The sequence below is a fragment of the Suricata suricatta genome, chromosome 13, assembly GCF_006229205.1.
Source record: "Suricata suricatta isolate VVHF042 chromosome 13, meerkat_22Aug2017_6uvM2_HiC, whole genome shotgun sequence".
Classification (NCBI taxonomy): Eukaryota; Metazoa; Chordata; class Mammalia; order Carnivora; family Herpestidae; genus Suricata; species Suricata suricatta.
Window position 1 is genome coordinate 64,325,682 of NC_043712.1, and position 21,391 is coordinate 64,347,072.

Sequence of the window (21,391 nt, forward strand, 5' to 3'; positions counted from 1 at the left end):
GTCCATACAGTCTACTCCATGTTATAACTTTGATATTAAATGCTCTATGCCATTAGGTTACTTTTTCAAAGCACTCTTGATGTTCAACTTTTATTTTCTTCTTCCATCAATGATACAAATGAGATAAAATATTAACTCATCAAGGAGAGGCTCTGTTTCCCAAGGGTTCTTTTAACATAAATTTCTTATCTGAAAAAATTTAAATAATATAAATTCTCCATAGAAATAAATAAATAGTTTCAGTTTTATAGGTGAGGTTTTTTTTTTTTTTTAACTTCATAATATCCTTGCTTGAAATTCTTCCTACACACTGAGTTAGAATTTTCTTTTTAAGTACAGGCCAACCAGAAGACAACTGGAATTCCTGAAATCTTCCCATAAATAACACTAGTCCTCTGGAGTTTATGTTCCAATCCTGTATATTTCCATACTGTCTATCATCACAGGTTTAATAAAATAAAATTTCATGGAGGCAAAAAAATAAAAATTAATTAGGAATGACAATCAGATTGTAGTGTTTTGATGTGCCTTGTGTTAATTTAATTAAAGCATGTTTGATAAACACTTATTATGGGCTGGACAGAGATGCAAAGATCAGTTCACAATATTTTCACATAATTAAAACCACACTTACTAATACATAAATATCTGGACTTACGTTAGGTAAGTTTGTTACAAAATGAAATATATTCAGGGGCTCCTGGGTGGCTCAGTCGGTTGAGCAGTCGGCTTCGGCTCAGGTCATGATCTCACGGTCGTGGGTTCGAGCCCTGCGTCGGGCTCTGTGCTGACAGCTAGCTCAGAGCCTGAAGCCTGCTTCAGATTCTGTGTCTCCCTCTCTCTCTGACCCTCCCCTGCTCGCGCTGTCTCTCTCTGTCCCTCAAAAAATAAAATGAAAGACATAAAAAAAATTAAAAAAAAAATTAAAAAACCCCAAAATGAAATATATTCAGTAACCATGGATAAGATCTGGCTTCCTCGCCAAGGATTGTGCCCCTAGGGACGAGAGTAAGATGTTATTATCCTATTTATAACACTATTACTAATCTCACCATTTTTATCCCTCTATATAAGAATAGGCTGTGAGTCTTTTAAAAATACTAGATTTACAACGACCTCAACAAAAGTCAAGAATGAATTATCTGGATTTGCCAGGCAGTGTTTGGTGAGAAGGGCTTTATGTGAAGTGGTGGTGCTTTGAAGATATTCTCGTTGTTACTTTTTTCAGAAGACAACTAATAGCATTTTTAGTCTCATGTTAATTAAATTTAAGTATATTTGATAAGTACTTATTATGCACCAGGCACTGGGCTGGAAGGAGATGCCATTTCCCTTCTGTTTGAAAACATTTCTTGTAAGTTTTATTTTTTATATTGTACAATATGAACAAGAAGACAAAAACTACTCTGCTCTTGATGAGGAAAGAGACTGACAGCACAGATTCATAAAAATAACCATACACATTTATATGTGGCTTTCTATTTCATAAGGTACATCTGCATGTATTATTTATCTCATAATAAGAACTCTGGTGATATCAAAGATTTTAAAATAGGAAGTGGACTGCTGGCTTGGAGCCATGAAAGTCATAGATCCAGGGTAGGAAATAGATTTCCTTCTGGTCTAAGGAATAAAGTCTCTTTGATTCTTTTTTTTCCATGCCATACTGATCTTTTGAGTGTATGTGCCTTGTTCTTATTTAGGTCTTTGGAATATGTACTCTTTGAACCCATCCAAAAGGGCAGTTAAGATAAAGGGGATTCAATCCAATAAATCAAATCTGCAAAGCTCCAAACTAGGGAGAATTTGCTTCCCATGGACTGGAAAGATACATTTTATTATTTCTCCATCTGTAAGATGTTTTCCCTGATTTGTAGGAGGCCCTAATCTACTACATAGCCACACCAACTCATTACAATGTAACACTAGGTGATAGATGGACTTGGAAGACTATAGACAGCAGAGGAAGGAAATGGGGAAAGGGAAGAAGGAACAGAAGCAGAAAGCCAAAAAATGCTTTAAAGAAAGGGAAAGAAACAAATCAAGTGTGAGAGTGGGGAGGGACAAGGGCAAGGGTAGAGGTCCAAAGACAGCTTGATTAGAAAGAGAATAATTATTTCTTTAAAGGAATATTTGTAACTATAGGGCTTGTACAATCTTTAAAATAATTTATCTAAACAGAAAAAAATTAATGCCAGCTATGCTAAATGTTAATAGTGATTAGCTCCAGATTGCAATATGAGTGATTATTACTATCCTCTTTCTGGCTTTATTATTGACAGCTGGCAACATCATCCCCCTCCAGAGAAACTTGTTCTATTTAATGCGCAACTGCAATCACTCACATCCATGACCATACCATGTCAGAAATGTTTGTTGAACACGTACTATGTGCAACTTGTGCTGAATTAAAAGCACTCTTTATAAAGTGAGTTCAAATTTCTAATTCCCAAAATAAAGTTATTTTTTTTTCTTTTGCCAGCAAGTGCTTATATACCTTTGGTTCATTTCTGGTCTTTGGAAAGTAGAACATAGTATTAGTAATTGTAGAAAAACACATTTATGCACCCTGGAAAGTTAGTGTTGATGCTGGTCATTTTCCAAATAAACAACTGGTCTGAACTTTATTGAGATGAAAGAGTTATTGCAGTTAACTCCCAGAATTACTTGGTTCTGTCTGAATTCTTGTTTTAATTGATTTAAATACTGTATGCTATCAAATTCCTGTTTCCCTAGTTCAAAGAAAAGTGGATGATCCAGAGAGATGAATGTTAATGATAAGAAAAGGACAAATTCAATACTCCCAGACTATCCAAATAAAAACACAATATATTTTGATCCTTGGCCTACTGGTGAAGAATTTAATCTGTAGTAACATAAAGCTTTTGGCTCAAGGTTTCTAGACTGCTGACCAAAGAAGATGGTTGTGAACGATTTATACTTGTAAAAATAATTTGTAACTCATTATTTATTCTTAAATAATGAACTCATATTTATTTAAGGCCCAGTCACATGGATGATATTGCCACAAAATTTACTCGCTTATTTAAATGGACTTGAAACCTCTCATTTTTGGCCTTTTTATGCATTTTGCAAGCTGGGAGAACCAGTTTCTTTTAGTTTGGTCTGAACATCAAAGAATACATCCCAAAGTATTTTATTGTGTATTTTTATACAAGAGAAGATTGTTTTTAATTTTTAGGAAATCAGTTGGTGCGTTCATTCCATTGCTCATTGACTATCAATGTAATACAGGCACGGCCCCAACCTGGAAACAGACTGTTAACAAGTGAGGGCTTTGGAGTTAGTCTCACCTACTTGGGCAAATCTCTTTCCTCTTGAGCCTCATTGTATGCAACTGTAAAATGGGGACTAACATGTCTACCTCATGAGGTTATTACATGACTTAGATGATGTAGTGAAGGCATTAAGACAAGTTTCATAATACACATTTAATTTTCAAGGGGCTTACTGCCATTTTGTTGTTAACAAAAATAGCTTATTCAAGGCCAAACAATCCCCCACTGTTCTTGTTGAAAACTTACCTAAAGCCATTTCTGAATTGCCGTTCTATCCCCAACCCCTCATGTCTCTTTCATCTGCTCATTCAAATCTCTTAGTCTGGATGTCATTTCCCACATAATGATTCCTTTCTTGAATCTCTTGCAGATCTTCCCCCCTTCCCCCTTGCTGCATGATAAGCAGGCTTTATCATGCAGCAGCATGGATGGACCTAGAGGGTATTATGCTAAATGAAGTAAGTCAGACAGAGAAAAACAAATACCATATGATCTCACTTACATATGGAATCTAAAAAACAAAACAAGTGAACAAACAAACAAGCAAACAAACAAAATGCAGAAACAGACCCATAAATACAGCAAACAAACAGCATCAGGTACCTTTGGATAAGAGATGTTTAAAAGAATAGAGAATCAATTCTGTGGGGGAAAAAAAGAGAGAGAGAAGAAAAGAAAAGAAAGAAAAACAATGTATAACCTGATTCCAATCATGAAGAAAAAAAATCCAAATTTCTTGACCTTTTCAAAAATATCAAGGTCACTGGGGAGAAATGAAGACTAAGCAACCACTCCAGATTAAGACACAAAAAGGCATGTCAAGTGAATGTTGCATGAGATTCTGGATTGGACCCTGGGTGAGCTTTTTTTTTTTTTTTTCCTCAAAATGACATGATGAAAATAATTGGGGATATTTGAATAAAGCTTGTAGATTTGATGATAGTGTTCTATCAGCATTAAGCTCCTGGGTTTTATCATTGTACTGTGATTTTGTAAACAATTTCCCAGTTTATGGGGAGTATGCACCAAAATATTTAGATGTAAAGAAGCATTATATCTGCAACTGGGTTGGATAGTTCATAAGAAAAATAATAAATATACATATTTACAGAGATGGATAAAGCAAACATGTAAAATGATAACAGCTGGGAAATCTATGTGACGCATATGTGAGAGTTCTCTGTACTCTTCTCACAACTGTTTCACAATTAAAGTTTTAAAAAATGAACTTTATCTATGATGACAATCATGATTAGTAATTTCCCACTTAGTATTTGGGGGGAAAAACTGTAATCTGCTCCTATTAGGAAAAATGACATTTTAAACCATATGTGGTTTAAAAATGTTTTTAAAATAGAAACTGGTGCAGAAAGAACATTTTGCAAATGAATGTTTGAAAATACTTCTTGTTTTCATGGCTTTTAAAAAGCTTTGTGAGTATACCCATACAAAGCTGCTGTGTCTCACACTTGAATGAAAACATGAAAATAAAGTTATCTAACCCATTGAAAAGTCTTCCAAATGTGGCATTTCAGTAAAATTCTGTTCTACTGTTTGTTATGCGGATAATCTGCATTACAAACCACTCCGGAACTAGGTGGCTTAAAATAATGTAATACCATCTCTTACAGTTCTGGGTATTCAGACAGGCTCAACTGGATGGTTCTCACTTGGGGCTCTTTCTCACAGGTGCAGTCACAAGGTGAGTGGGGCTGAAGTCACTTGAAGATTTTCTCATTCACATGTCTGGTATCTGGGCAAGGGAGGCTGCAAGTGTCAAGAGCTGGCCAAGCATCTCTTTCCTTCCCTACCCACGTGAATGGACTGGGTTCCTCACAACCTGGCACTCTCTGGCTACTCCATCTTAAGCAGTGGCTGGCTTTCTCCAGAAAGTCCAAAGTCTTCAATATGACCAAGTCTCAGAAGTCAGGCAACTTCTGGGGCATTGGTTAAGTGTCTGACTTTGGCTCAGGTTATGATCTCGCAGTCCAGTCCATGAGTTCATGCTGACAGCTCAGAGCCTGGAGCCTGATTCAGATTTTGTGTCTCCCTCTCTCTCTGCCCCTCTCCTGCGCAGGCTCCCCTCCCCCTCTCAAAATAAATAAGCATTAAAAAATAAAAATAAAAAGAAGTCAGGCAACTTCATTTTAACAATGATCCATTGACTAAAGCAGTCACATATTAGCCAAGATTCAAGGGAATAGAAGGACAGACTCCACCTGTCAGAAAGGAAATGACTTGCATTCAGTAGGAAGGAAGGAACTGATGGCAGCCACATTGGAGACAAGCTACCAACCTACACACAAATATGAAACCTTCTAATTACTGCTTAAGGAGAACATATTGATATACAGAGAAAATAGACATTTATCAGCCACACTTTAGTAAAAGACTATGATTAAGTGGTGGATGGGATTTAAAAATTCGTATCATGATTTAGTCAGTTTAGTCAAGCATGTACTTCTTCCCTCTGAGACTTTCTTTGTGGGATGACATTTTCAGCCATGACAGCTAATAAACTGAACCTAAGTTTTGAATGATTGTATCATAAAGTACAGAGTCAAATATTTTTAAAAGGGGAGAATATTACATTCCTTATTCTCAAATAATATTACTGTTAAGAAGAATTTTATTAGAAGAAAATCTTTTGACAATAATATTATAAAATATTAACTAGTTCATATTATTTATTTAACTTCTATTTTTGTATATCGTTTAGTACACAATATGTCCATACATTTACGCATTCGAGAGAGACAGTCTATTGTTGTGCTAAGAAGATAGATTCTGGATTGAGATGCACAGATATGAATCCTGGTTCCACTGTGTGACCTTGAACAAGTTAGTCAACTTCTCTATACCTCAGTTTTCTCAACTCTAAGTAGAGGCAGTGATAGTACCTATCTCATAGGATGAGAACTGAGTTAATACAGATCCAAGCATGTAATATTTAGCTATAACTATTACTATTTAGCAGTGCCTTTTACAATAAAAACATCCAGTCCATTTGACCTAGTGATTCTACATCTAGGTATGGCTATGGAGAAATACTCATGCACAAAAAACAGCTTTTACAGGGATGTCCATAGAAGCATCACTTGTAATGGGGAAAATGGAAACTGTATAAATGCATAGGCGAAGAGTTAACAGAGTGTGGAATATAGATACAATGGAATACTTCATGATGGTTCCAGAGAGAGAGGCTAATTTACATGTATTGATGTGGAAACATCACCAAGACATGAAATTAAAGATCAATGGAACAGTTAGGTACAATATAAGTCCATATATGTAAGACAATCATAAAATTAAACCATATGCCTCTATATTTAGAGTTGTATATATTGTAAATATTTGTATTTCTATATAAATATTTGTATGTTTATACATGCACATAAAAAAGGTCTAGAAGGATCTATGCCACACTGACTTACAAAGACGTGGGTGGAAGAGGACTTTGGGTTGTTCCCCATGCTTCAGAAGAATGGATCAGTATAATGACTGTATAACTTAAGATATATTAAAACTTTTTTTTACATTTATTTATTTTTGAGAGACAGAGAAAGACAGATCATGAACAGGAGAGGGGCAGAGAGAGACAGACACACAGAATCAGAAGCAGGCTCCAGGCTCTGAGCTAGGTGTCAGCACTGAGCCCGATGCGGTGCTCGAACCCACGAACTGTGAGATCATGACCTGAGAGGAAGTCAGACGCTTAACCGACTGAGCCACCCAGGTGCCCCTATTTTAAAAAGTGTGAGAGAGGCGCCTGGGTGACTCAGTCAGTTGGGCAACTGACTTCCCTCAGGCTCACAGATTGTGATTTTGAGCCCCACATCAGGCTCTGTGCTGACAACTCAGAACCTGTCTCCCTCTCTTTCTGCCCCTTCCCCACCACATTCTTTCTGTCTCTCTCTCAAAAATAAATAAACATTTAAAAAATTTAAAATAAAAAAAAAGAGTGTGAGAGTCACCTATCTAGATTGTGGCAGGGAAGGTGCATTGAACTTGATAATTACATAATTGTGGTCAGAATGGGAAAACAGACACGTGGGTTGTTGGTGCTATTTATTCTTAAGGGCTACATTTCACCCATAGTAAGAATTTCTTTTCTTCATTTTTAAAGCTAACAAGTGATAGAGAGAGATTTCTTGAAAACATGTAGTCAACATCATGAGCAGAACATCCAATAACTCGTGCATTTTTGTTCCTTTCAAAACTCATCATGGATGATAGTTTATAAACTAAAAAAAAAAAAAACCCAAAACACTATTGGTTAATAACGTCCATTGTGAGAAGTTGCTTTCGCTACTGTAAGTATTCCACTCACTTCCTTGAGGAAAGAAAGAAAGTAATATGGCAGATAATTAAATTCATATCATATATATTCCTAAGTGCAAATCACTTTTGGAAAGTATTGAGTGTAATCTTGTCTTAATGTATAACTTCATTCACTACATGCCTCGAAGCCATTGGCAGGTCTCCAAAGAGACCAAACAGAACTTCAATGTTATTTCAGATCACTGAGGGAACAGGGGAAGTGAGATTGATCTTGCCTTAAATGACTGGAGCCGGGCTCTGCGTGGGCTAGTCTTTACTGCCTTATTTTGGGGGCTGTGCTTTGCCGATGAAATGGTGTCACCTGGACTCAAAAGCTGAGCTAAGCCAAGAGCTCAATGGAACAAAGAGGGAAAGGGGTACCCTTCTCCAACAGCTGTCTGCTTGTGTCAGCCCAAGTTACAGCTGGGAACAGCTGTGCCCAGGCCCACATGTGTCCCCGTGGGAAAGCCAGCTCAGAACTAACAGGAAGAAAAGTGACTCCTCTGATTTCAGAAAAGCAACTTGATCCCCTTATGGAAAGTGATGGCCTTTGCAGTTTTTGCTAAGGGTTAGAGAAAGTCTAAGGTGAGACCCTATCCTCAGACTCTGCCCTTCAGGGGGCAGAGTGGCCCTGATGAAAACCAAAGCAAAACTCCTAAGCCCAGGAAGGAGGTCCTTCGATGTGGCAGGTGACCGAGGGCTGGCTGCGGTGAGGTTTTGCCTGGGTGCCTGGAAGATGGGAAGTGAAGAGAACTTGCTTGCTTTGCCTGGGTTCCATATGAAACCATAAACACGGACCTGGGGAGCTGAGAGCTGGGTGAATGGTCATCACCAGCTTATAGTATTTTCAAAAAGAAAGTCTTTTCAAAACCCACAGGGAAACACCATGTGATGAGCAGAACGCAGTGAGGGGCTGGGAGTGAAAAGGAAGCAATTTTTGAGGCCCTAGTGACCCAGGCCATGGAGAACAAGGTTTGTAAGCAAAATGCTTCCATCCTCCCCAGTGCCCGTGGTGATCCAGGGGCTCTGCTTCCCCGTAAGGACAATGGGAGGCATGACTAACATGCCTGAGATGAAACGGTATCCCTGCTAAAATTAAAGCCGCCTTAATGAAAACACAGAATAGGTTTACTGGGTCCAGTATTTTTTTTTTCAAATAAGCAATGCATTCACATGGTTCAATAACCAGCACATATTAGTAGGCATCTAGTAAGACTGTCTTCCATCTTGCCAGTCCCTGCTCCTCGCCATGGGCAGCCACTTCCCGTTCACTATCCTTTCAGATTCTCTTTATGCAAACACACACACGTGAATGTGGATTATTGCTTTTCTTTTGTTTACTTAATGGTAGTAAGTTATAGAGAGTTTTTATTGCTGCCTCCCCCCCTTTCCTTTTTACAGTTTTATATCCTCCCACTGTATGGACCTGTTAGTGTTCATTTAACCAGTAGTCTGTGGATGGACCTTAGATTATTTCTAGTCTTCAGTGATTATGCAGTATAACAAAGAATAACATTGTCATCTAATTCATATACAAGTATTCTGTATAATAGATTTCCACAAGTAGAATTACAGGGTCAAATGCTATATATGGATTTTGGAGATGTGGCCAATATTCTAGATGCTCTTAACCCATGTATGACAATTTTCCACATTCTCACCAATAGAGCATATTCACACTTGGGAGTTTTGCCACCTTGACAAGTGAAAACTAGTATCTCATCATAGTTTTAATTTTTATTTTTCTTATTATGAGTGAAGCTGAACATCTCACTCATTTGTATTTGTATTTCCTTTTCTGTAAACTGTTGTATGCATAAAATCTTGTCCATATCTTTTGCTTATACCTGTGTTGGGTTGTTGGTCTTTTCTCATGAATTTTCGCTACTGAGTCCATCTAGTGATTTTTTTAAAGCTTTTCATTTTCATTCTGGTATAGTTAACATGCAATGTTACATTAGTTTTGGGGCACACTATAGTGATTCAACACTTCCATATACTACCTGGTGCTCATCACAAGTGCAGTCCTTAATCCCTATCACCTATTTTACCCCTCCCTGCAACCCACCTCCCCTCTGGTAACCATCTATTTGTTCTCTATACTTAAGAGTTTGCCTTTTGGTTTCTCTCTCTCTCTTTTTCCTTTCTTCATTTGTTCTATTGCTTAAATTTCACATATGAGTGAAACTGTATGGTATTTGTCTTTCTTTGACTGACTTCTTTTGCTTAGCATTGTACTCTCTAGCTCCATCCATGTTGTAAATTTATCCAGTGATTTTTTTTAAATTTGGTAATTACATTTTTCATTTTTAGAACTTTTCATGGTTTCTTCATTACATTTTCTACTTATTTGCTATGACTGTCTACTTTTCATTTGTTTCAAGCTTTCCTAATTACTTTAAAATTAAAACATTTTTATAATAACTGCTTTAGGATGCTTATCAGGTAGTACAATAGCTGTGTCATCTCAATGTTGATGTCTGTGAACTGCCTTTTTTAAGTTGAAGTTTTTATGGTTCTCAGTGTGATGAAATTTTGGATTGTGTTCTAGACATTGTGAGGACTATGTGACTCTGATTCTTTACTTAAATATTTTATTTTAGCAGGCAGGCAACCTGTTTAGGTGGCTAATGCATGTCCTGGTCCTCTTTGTGGGCTGTGATTCAGATGTCAATGTCAAAGCCTTGGCACTACCGTTATGGCATGCCCCACTGTGCATTCAACCCAGAAGCCAAACTGGAAGGAAGGTGATGTTTCAGATCAGTATTCAGTTTATCTGTCCTTTTAAGCCATTTCTGTGTATTTCTTGTCTGATTAAGTACAGGTCACTGAGAGCTCTATCCAGGGTTTCATAATCAGTTTTAGAAGCTCACTCCCTTTAGTTCTCTCCTCCACATAATCCACCTCATTGTACTCTAGTTAGGAGGGGAGGTATATCATCTCTTTGTTGCAGGAGGAGGGACAGCTAATTGGGTTCTACCCACTGCTCCTACCTGCAACACCTGGTAAGGAGGGGAAGGGACAAGGCTTTTTACTTTTTTTTCTTTACTTTGACTTTTTTATTTTTGGGGGTGCCATTTGACTACAGAAGAAATATGCAGATGTGTTTAATATGTTTTTGCCCTGAAAAACACAGATATTACATATTTTGGTCCTTTGGCTACAGAAAGAAGACTTTTCCTGGGCTTTAAAAAATCTGTACCCATGATGTTTCTGGGTGGTCTTCTCCAGAGCTCAAGCTGCCATATATAGGAAGTGAAAAATTTAACAAAATAAAACAAACAGACAAGTGAACAAAACCCAGGGACTCAGTACTGGATGAGTCCTTGTGCCTGGAGGACCCTTGACAGTCTATCTTCTCTCCTGTAACTTCTGAGTCTTTCAGTTGCTTTACGAATTTTGTCCTGGATGTTTTGATGTCATCAGTGGGAAGAATTAGGTGGAATGTCCTTATTCTAGCTAGTCTGGAACCTAATCTAGAACCTCATTATATCTAGTTGAGGAGATCTACCCGCCTTTGAAGAAACTATAGCCCAGAATCTACTCTTTACCTTCCCCACCTCACTGGTTCCTGAAAACCCCATCAGGTCGTCATTCAGTTTGGATTGTAGTCAGGGACACTTTCTGATTCCATCTCTCTGTCCAGGAAGGACTATGGGGTCTCCTAACTCCAGCTCCACATGTCTTCCACCCAGATGAGTTGAAGGCTTTCAAGCCTGGGTAAACTAAGCTACCCCCATAAACCATGGCTATTAGGTAGTAACTCTTGGATCAATTCCCATGTTTATCTCCTGAAGGCACACATCATCCTCAGAGCCAGCTGGTTAAGCCCATAAGAAGGAAATACTTGCATAACCACCTCAGAATATGCAAACTCCCCTCCCACTAAGTCCTCAAATTTCACATTATTCTGCCTCTTCTAAAATCTTGCTCCAAAATTATGCACCCACAAGGCTGCCAGTCAAGTATAGGAACCCATTCCTGAGCCAGCTGAGCCCCAGACACTTCTTTGCCTGCCAGTGCTCTATGTCGCCCCCTACAGGACCTAATTATGTTCTCAGTCAAGGGTCTGCTTGAAGCCCTTTCTGTTTTTCCCTAAGTCTAGGTTCTTTTCCCTATTACTCACATCTCTTCCTTTTTAACAAACAAACAAACAACAAACAAACAAAAACAGCGTGTAAACAATGATAGCAATGGGAATGGCAATCAAGCAAAACCTTTTTTCACACTGCTATTCTTTTCAGGCTACCCCTCCTTCTCCTTTTCTTTTCAGCCAAGTTTCTTTTTAAAAAGTAACTTATTCCTTAAAAATTACTTATGTTTATTTTTCAGTTTTGTTAAGTTATTATTGTCTTACATCACTGCATAAGTTTAAGATATGTAGCATTACAGTTTGATATACATATGTTATGAAATACATACAGATACAATAAAAAGATAAAGCAAAAAAGGAAAGAAAAAAATTTTTTCTGGTAATTAGAACTTTTCGGATTTATTCTCTTAACAGCTTAACTGTATATCATATGATGTTGTTAATTACAGTCATCACACTGTGCATTTACATCCCTAGTACTTACTTGTCTTGTAACTGGAAGTTTGTACGTTTTGACCATCTTTCTCCAGTTACCCCTGCCCTATCCCTGCTCCTGGTAGCCACAAATCAGATCCTTTCTTTTTCTTTTTTTTTATGAGCTTGTTTGTTTGTTTTGTTTTGTTTTGTTTTGTTTTAGATTCCACACATAATTGAGATCATACAGTATTTGTCTTTCTCTGACTTATTTCACTTAGCATAATGCCCTCAAGGTCCACCCATGTTGTTGCAAATGACAGAATTTCTTTGTTTCTTTATGTCTTGCCAAGTTTCTTAAAAGAACAATCTCTGAGTTTTCATACCCCATTTCTCAGCTTTTCTAAACTCCTACCACACCATTACAAATTCCCCCATCAAGGTCCCCAGCAATCTGAATATGGTCAATTCCAGTGAGAACATCCCCACCCCCTGCCACTCTTTCTCAAAACTCTCAATTCCTGTGCTTTTGTGAGCCTCCAGTCTTCTCAGCTCTCTCTCAGTACTTGGTCTCCTTCATGGATATCTCAGCAGCCCATCCCTTCAACACAAATTATGATAATGATGATATCAATAGCAACCATCTGCTATTTTTAGGGAGCTGTTATACCAAGTTCTAGGCCAGGTACTTGGAATGCATTATTACATTAAGTATCATATATTAAAAACTCACATCAAAATCCATTGTGGAAATGTGGACACTGAGAAATGTTAGGTATTTGCCCAAGTTCATGCAAATTATTCCTTGACAGAGAATATAGGTGTAAGTTTTCTCAAGCTGTGTGTGCATCCTTGGACAATTTCTCAGTTCACTTGATATCTTCTCCTTAAAATATTTTGTTCATGCTCATGGTCTTTAGTGAGTGACATTTATGAGGAGTTTTTTCCACTGGGTTTCCAACTCCCAGCCAATATTCCTTCTGAACTTGTCAGTCTGGGTGACGCTAGGAACTTTTAATTCACCCTGTGTCTATCCAGTCTCATCATATTCCTCTCTCCACCACACATGATCGTCCTTCAGTATTCTAGGTCTTTGGAATCAGGAGAGATTCCACCCACTGTACAAGAGACACTGAGCACTTTTGACTTCCTCTCTTCTTTACTCATCATTTACTGTGAAGTCTATTTAAGTCTGCTTCCTGTTTCTAGAATATTGATTTTTTTCTTTGCCCTAACTGATACTCTCAGATCCAGACTGTCATCTCTCCTTTTGATTATGGCAATGGATTCCTACCAAGTCTTCTTCCATTTTATCTCTTTTAAGTCAATAGCTATACTCCAAGAGTTTTTTCTGCCTTAAAATAATAAAAATGACAATTCTGGTTATCTGTTGCCATGTAACAAACAAGAAACCTTAGAAATCAAAAACAAATTTATTATCTCTCAAATTCTGTGAGTTAATGGAAACAGTTCTCATCTGGGGTGTCTCATGAACCTGTATTTAGTTGGTGGCTGAGATTGGAGTCCTCTATATGCTTAACTTGGCTAGCCAGGTCATTCGTGAGGACAACCCACATGACGGTGTTTGGATGGGAGCTCAGCTGGGGTGATTGAGTGGAGCACCTATATGTGGCATTTCACTGTGGTTTGGGTTTCTGACAGCATGGGTTTGCTTCCAAGAAGAGGTGTCATGTCCCAAGAGTGAATGTTCCAAGAGACTAGGCAGAAGCTATAAGACTTCTTAAGACTTTCCCTCGGAATGTTGCTTCTGTTACCTTATTTTAGTCAAGCAGTTGCTTAGGCCAGCCCAAGGTTCATGGGGAGGGAAGTAGACCCTACCTTTTAATGTGATGAGCACCACACATGTACAAAGGAAGGAGACCATTGAAGTGGTTATTGTGGAGATTATTTACCTCAATGATCATATCATTTCTATGTGTTTTACTCTTGCATTGCTCCTCAGTTTCTAGAAGATGAAGTGCAAGCTCCCTAAAATAGCCTGTATAGATTTTCCTGGGCTTGAAACATCTACTTCTCCAACATCTTTTCCCTCCACTCCCAGCCTCTTATACTTATTGCCTGTAAATCTTTCCATCTCATCTCTACCATAAATCTTAATGGTTATTCTCTCCCCATCATGTTAAAAGTTCTTACTTCTACTTCTTCACTTAGACAACACCTACTTCACCCTGCAAGACTACTTAGATAACACATCCTCCAGAAGCTCATCTGGGTAGCGTGAGCCACTGTTGTACGTAGTCTGGGTACACTCACTTATCATAATACTTGTTATAATACCTGTATTGATATTACCTGGTTCGTTTCTCTTTCCCCTCATACTCCCAGATGATTAGCCTCTTAAACATAGGAACCAGGTTCCATTCACTTTTGAATCTTTGGTGCACAGTGCCTGTGCCAAGGAGGTGTTCTAGGTGTCTGTTGACATGACAGTGTGTTCGCTATGTGGCAGAGCTGAATTTTCTCCATTGTCTATGATTATGTCCTATATAGAACATGGAATCTACTTTAATGCAAGAAAACAGGGAATAGAAAATATGTGTGCATGGTGGCTTTGTAATGTGTCAACATGCCTAGACTGACCTATATTTCCCAGAATCCCTTTCTCTGCTTGTTTTGAGTTAGGGTAGGCCACAAGAGAGATGCTGTGGGAGATGCAGAAGGTGGAACTGAAGGAACAACCATGATGTAGCTCATATTTGTTGCTGTCTGCTGACTCATCTTTTTGGTGTGGGGTGGCAGCCAGGTGTGCAGCTGCTCCTCTTTCATTCTCCTTTGGCTTCTCTGACTGGGTCAGCTCTGTGATGAAGGGCACCAGGTTATCCTATGGGACATCACCACCAGCAAAGTTAGGCAGCAAAAACTGACATGGGTTTCTGTCTGTCCTTATGGGCTCCAGCTCATGGTTGTGCATTTCAACTTGCCCTTGCTTTTCACTGCCTGCTCTGTGGACAAAAGCTTTATGGAGATTGATCAGCTCCAACCAATTTGTCAGGTAAAAATCTTGTATTAAAGATATCTCTCTATACCCATACCAATACCTATGCACATTTACGTATGTAGGCACATCCACACATGTATTACCTCTTGGTGATTATGCTTATCTGATCAAACTATGACTGATATGGGTAGAAAAGTTTATTGGGCAACAGTTGAGACACATTGGAAACAATGGCAAGCCATCTGGCTTTGCTAACAGCCACTGCTAATAGCCACTACTACAATAGTAATAATACAACCCATCAGATCTCCGTAATAGCTCTTTGCTACTTCACAGGAGAGCACAGAGTGAGTCATGAGCCTATGGAGTCAGGGAAGCTGGATCTTAAGGCTGACTCACTATTTTCCAGCTGTGTTCATTGGGCAAACTCCTAACTTCAGTTTCCTCCTGTTTAAAATGGAAGGAACAATTGTATCCACCTCATGTATTTATGGAGGATTAAGAGATAATCGACATGAAGTTCATAAGTATGTGACTAGTATGTAATTAATGCTTAAACTAAATTAGCTAATGTTAATTATTAAAAATAGATAATTACTTGTGGATAGCATTTTTATCCTTAATTTACATTCTGCTGATTTAGACATATCTATAACTCATAAGTTACATTTATGACTGTACATGCACACTCCATAATTTGAAGTGTAAAGATGTAGCACAGTGCAAAGATAACAAATACGCTTTGACACCGTCCCTAGCCACTTATGGGTTAAAGAAGCTAGAATAATTTAAAAGCCAGAAATATTAATAAGATACAATCAAAGATTAAAAGGATATAGTTTGCTTGTGCTGCTAATTTAAACTCAGAGTTACAGAACCCTTTCGTTCCCGTTGCTCTTCTAAGAAACCCTCCTTTGGCCTTTACAGTTATTAACTTTCTATTTGGTTCTCTTTTCCATTTTCACTTCTTAGGGAGTCATTTAAGAAAGAAGACACAAACGTGGCCATCAGAGTCCTTTTAAATATCGATCCTTCTGGAAGGCTTCCATGACCTATGAAAATGAGGAAATAAACACATGTCTTCCAAGCCCGACTGGCTGTCAGGGGGGAGGTCTGCAGGAATATGTAAACCAGAGAGTGAAAGTCTTGGAATGATTTGACTTTTCTATTACTTTTGCCTTTTGGGACATTTGATTTTTCTGAGTTCCCTTTGTTTTTGAATTGAAAATGCTTTTGTTTATTAAGCTAATTAAATTATTTTAAGAACATAAACAATGCAAGATAAGGGACTCAAACATTGTGAGCCTCTCTGTCTCTCTCTGTGCTAACAAACGGTCCGTGTCATAATAAAACAAGTCTATTTCTAAATAAGGCAAAAACGAGTGGGTCTTGTCTGGTGAAGCAAGACACCAAACACAGCATCCCACTGTGTCTGCTGCCCCTGATGCATCCTGGGAACTTCATGAAACCCAGTATTATGTAGCAGGGACCAAAGGTCACTTCCCAGACCACAAAACACAATGCTCTTGATATTTGCTTATTGCTCCTCAGTGAGTGGGGAAAGCTCTAGATTGTGTGAAGTTGAAGCAAGGTCTTCCCCATGTCCTCTGAGACTGTGATAATCTGAATGTATTCATGTTCTTATCTCTCCAGCCCATACACACCCTTAAGAGAACTACATAGTTTATATTCCCATTTGCCATATAGAAGGCATTGAACATTAAATTTATTCTATAGAATAGAGAAACAATTTTAAATTAAAAAAAATTATTTATTATTTCTGAGAGAGAACAAGTGGGGAAAGGGAAGAGGGAAGGAGACAGAGGATCCAAAGTGGACTTTACCTGACAGCTCTATGCAGGGCTCAAACTCATGAATCATGACCAGATCATGACCTGAACAAAAGTCAGACACTTAGTGAACCACCCAGGAGCCCCTGCAACATTTTTTTTTTTGAAATGAAACTTTAGTTCAAATGTAATCTTACACAAAACATCAGTCTGTGAGATAAAGCAGACAGCCACAGCCACTCCTCTTTTTTTCTTTTGACTGAACTGCTTAGGAGTCCTTGGAACAGTGTCTTGAAGATAAAAGACACGATAAAAATTCTGTCATTTCCAAATACTACTTTCTGAAAAAGCCAATGTAATATTCTTCAGGTCCAAGAAGATGGGGGTGCTGTATGTATTTTAGGCAGAGACAAAAAAATATACATTCTTCTTGGTACATCCTGGAAGGCGTGCATCAGTGCTGGGCACTGCATGTAACTGACACGTACTAAACCTGGTTCCTTACAGATTCTGAATCCCACTTGGCTCAAGTGGCATTTTCAAGGCCACCTCCTGAAAGGTGCAGATCTCCAAGAGGAGGGCTCAGAAGCCTGAGTTATTCACTCTCCAGTCTCTTTCTTGGCTGGTATCTGTCTGCCTTCCCTGACACAATCTTCCTTCACAGGAAGCATTTACATAGGATGCAGGAGCACAATGGAAGCTGAGGAAATCAACATTTTTAGGGCTGTGAAAAGAATTAGCATTTGAGTTGCTACCCTGGGGTACATAACATTCTTCCATCTGAAAGAAAGCAGGTAAGGTTTAGAATATATTCACCCTCTTCAAGAAACTCCTGGTGTCATTGGAAAGAGAGCCTGTGCTGTCCTGTGCTGTGGATTTGTCTGCCTATTGCAGGCTGTTTGGTGCAAGAGTAAGGTTCTAACCATGGCTGGGGTCACTGATCATTGTGAGGACTTGGTCATGATACACAAGACATGGTCTAGTCTGTTCCTAAGTGTTTAAGCAAATTTCAGGAATCCAAGGACATTTAATCTCAGAGATGAAATTCAGAGATGACCACACTTTTCTGCTGTTAAGGGGGGTGGCCCAGGTTACAGGAAAAATGTCTCCATAGGCGGCATCCCCTTTTACAAGTCCACTCGTTGCCCTTTGGGACCCTGTTATTGTTTCAGTCAGGAGGGTGAGAGGACATGAGCTTCACTATGTCTGAGCCACTAACAAAGCCTAATTCATGAAGATGCAGCATCATTCGTGACTGCTGGCTCTCAGTCCTGAGTGTCATTGGGTTCACTGGGGACTATCGTAAAGGAAAGCCTCCACAAGTGGACACGGCCCCTGGTGAGTTCAGCGGGGGCCACAGGAAAGGCATTCGAGATGATAGCTTGGGGTCCACAGCTTCTTGTTTAGGTGTGATACAGTTATGTGAACACCCAGATGATAGCTCACGACAGTGAGAAAGCAGTCCTGTTGAACGTACAGTTAAGCGTTGTGTTTATAATGACTACTGACAAAATTTCAGACCTCAGGGATACATATTATGAGGTGCTCGGTGCTTATTGCTTTGCTTCTACCTCAAAACTGTGTCTACTACTACTATTCTTCATCAGAAATCCTTGCTTGGGACACACGTGGCACACTTTCCACTATTTTTAAAAAAACAGTTTAGGTGGGCACTCTGAAGATCCTTCAGATAAGAAAGAGCAGAGGCACCGGAAAGGGTTATGTGGATGGACACTTTCCAGTGCTTTCTCTCACATGCTTCATAGCCAGGACACAGAATTTTTTTTATTTTCTTCTTTTTTGATGTGGCCTGAGCAAACCCTCCAACCTGTCTCCTGTCTCTACCCCCTGAGTGTGGGGAGTGGCACCCTCCCAGGAGGAAGGAAGGAGGGGAGACGGTGATCCTCCTTCACTAGGGCCTTTCTAGTTCTACTCGTCAGCCCGATGTTGGGTTCCTCAGCACCATCTTCAGCTCCCCTCTCCCCTCATCACCTCTCTCCTCCCCTGCTCCCTCCAGCTCCAGACCCACCTGCTGTGCTGAATGGCAAAGGGTGGTTTCAGTGTGCTTTTTCTCAAAAATATTTCTTCCCTTGTTTCCTTTTCCTTAAGAAACCGGGGTGCTAGAGCAGTTGGGTGGAGGGGTTACAATGTTCCAGATTCAGGCAGAGGGAAGGGAATGCTGGCTATAGCAGGGCTGAGGCCCACAGAGATGGGGCTTCATTCTCGATGCCCCTCTTGATAACAATCCTTAGTTTCCAAAAACCCAGGGCAGAGACTGAGAGACAGAGGTGTGGAATGTGTAGGAGATGGTCGGCAGCTGTGGTTGGCCATAAGCAGAACTCCTGGGGAAGGGAGGTAAGCTGACACCTGAGGGGGAGAGATAGGTGGGGGCACCAGAAAGCATCTCCAGGGATTTCTGTCAGCAAGAAATGCTGAATCCCTACCCCCAGCCCCTGGGAATCCCCAATCTGCGCTGCTCAGTATTCCTGGTGACTTTTTTGCTTCCTTCTTCCTGTCTGACCCCTGCCTTCCAGTAGGCCCCCTCTCCTGACTCCATCAAGACAGACAGTCTCTCCCCAGGACAGAGGGCCATTGGCTGCTCCTCACAACCTCTCTGGTCCCAGGGAGAGGCAGCAGCATTTCCAACAGAGGCAGGCCCTGTTTCCAGCATCAAGTGAAGGGCAGGTTGAGGGTCTGGGTTTAAAGCTGACCCCAAACCACCGCATGCATTGGTCCCTGAGCAGAGATGCCATTTAGACATGAGAATGTACTACTTTGATTCCTGAGCCCACACTAGGGCTGCCACCTGCTTGCGTCAGAGGCTTCATGCTCCCCCGGGGCACACATACTAGCATCTGCTGGGCACTAATGGGGAAATGTTGCTGCCCTGTGCGCTGGGAGGAATAGCTCATGAAACACACTGTAAAGCCCTCGGCCATGACTCGCTCTCCTCTGACTTGGCACTTACGTAACTTTTTCCATAGTTTTTTCCACAGACGAAGTCCGAGGCCAGACCTTCCTCTTCAGATGGATGCCAGGCCCAAACCACGCTGGGAAGCTCCAGTCCTCAGCCCCTGGATTTTTCAACTCTGTCCTCAGGCTCCCCAGTGGGTTTATGGAGTGGAACTGCCCTTGACAGTGAGGTGGCAGGTTGGAGGCCATCCCCTTTACACATTCCAAGTGTGAAATGGCTTGAATCTGTGGGCCTGGACCCGGAGGCCTGGAGGCCCAGAGACAAGATGCTGCTTCCCAGACAGGGGGTCACTGGGTGTGAATCTGCCCGTCCTGTTGGTTGCCCCGCCCACCTCACGCTTCTCCGGGCTCCTGTCCAGGCTTCCGCTCCAGGCAGTGCTTGAGTTGGTGTCCCCCCCCTTCAACCCTAGGCTGTGTGTGAGTTGCAGGAGCTCACATTTCCGGCCTGCGGGGGATGGGCCGCTGGCCAGCCTATTTCAGGCCTCCCGGGCAGCTACAGTCACAGCTGTGATGACTTCATGACTCTCAAATGGCAGAGGGGCCCTGAACAGGGCCGGATTGTATTCGCAGGGTGCAAGTGGCAAGGCAGACTGGCCGCCCTGCCTATTCCAGCAACAGCTCTCTGAGTGTCTCTGCCCCTTCCTCCAAAAGCCCAGGTAATGGGCTAAGCATCAGTGGAGCCCTCCTCAGCCCTGGTGATGTGGAAGGGATGTTCAGTGCCAAACTACTTTTAGGTGGGTTTGCAGATTTTAAGGGAAATGATGAACATTTCATTTAAATCTGCTAAAGGGGCCAAATCAGCATTCGAGCTGGTTGGAGTCTAGTAGTAAGAGTTTCTCCTTTAGCTTTTTTGCCCCACCCAGAGGGAGAGTCTGCTGGGAAACGTGTCCTCCCTGCCTCCCTGCCAAGAGCCCTTCCACACCCCGTTCAGGTCATGTGAGAATCAAGACTCAAGCACCATGTCATTGGATTGTCAAACTTCCTGACATTTCATTGTGGACAATGTTGGTGTTGGCCTTGACTGGGTGGGAGCGACACAGGCACACAGAATGTCAGACACGATTATGTTCATCACAGCGTTGTTTGTAATGGTGAAAATTGGAATAACGTGAATGTCTATCAACAGAGGAATGGGTAAATAAAATGTGGTGGATTTATATGATGAAATTGGATGCAGCAGTTAAAACAAATAACCAACTTGGGCTAGAGCTCAAAAAAAGAAACAAATGAGCAAGTTGCAAAATGATAACTATGGGATGAAGCCATTTCTGCAAAGAGGGAGAGAGATGAAAAAAAAATCTTCACAAAACACAAGACAATGTTATGATCTCCATCCTGCCTTTCCTAGGTGGTGATTATTATAATCATAGAGATTTTCAAATATAAAGGGGTAATTTTGTGTGTGTGTTTGTGTGTGTGTGAATTAAAATATAGAATTTTAAAGATAATGACTGCAAAACACCTTTTTTGTAGAGAACATTGAAAATCAGAAAATACAGTTGTTTTCAAAAATAAACTACTCCCTAATTATAATAATTATGTT

At 40.2% G+C, this 21,391-nt stretch overlaps 1 pseudogene; it reads right to left on the minus strand.

The window, feature by feature from the left end:
• Positions 1-19,814, minus strand: part of LOC115275948 — a 30,159-nt pseudogene extending 10,345 nt beyond the window's left edge.
• Between the last annotated feature and the right edge of the window lie 1,577 nt (positions 19,815-21,391).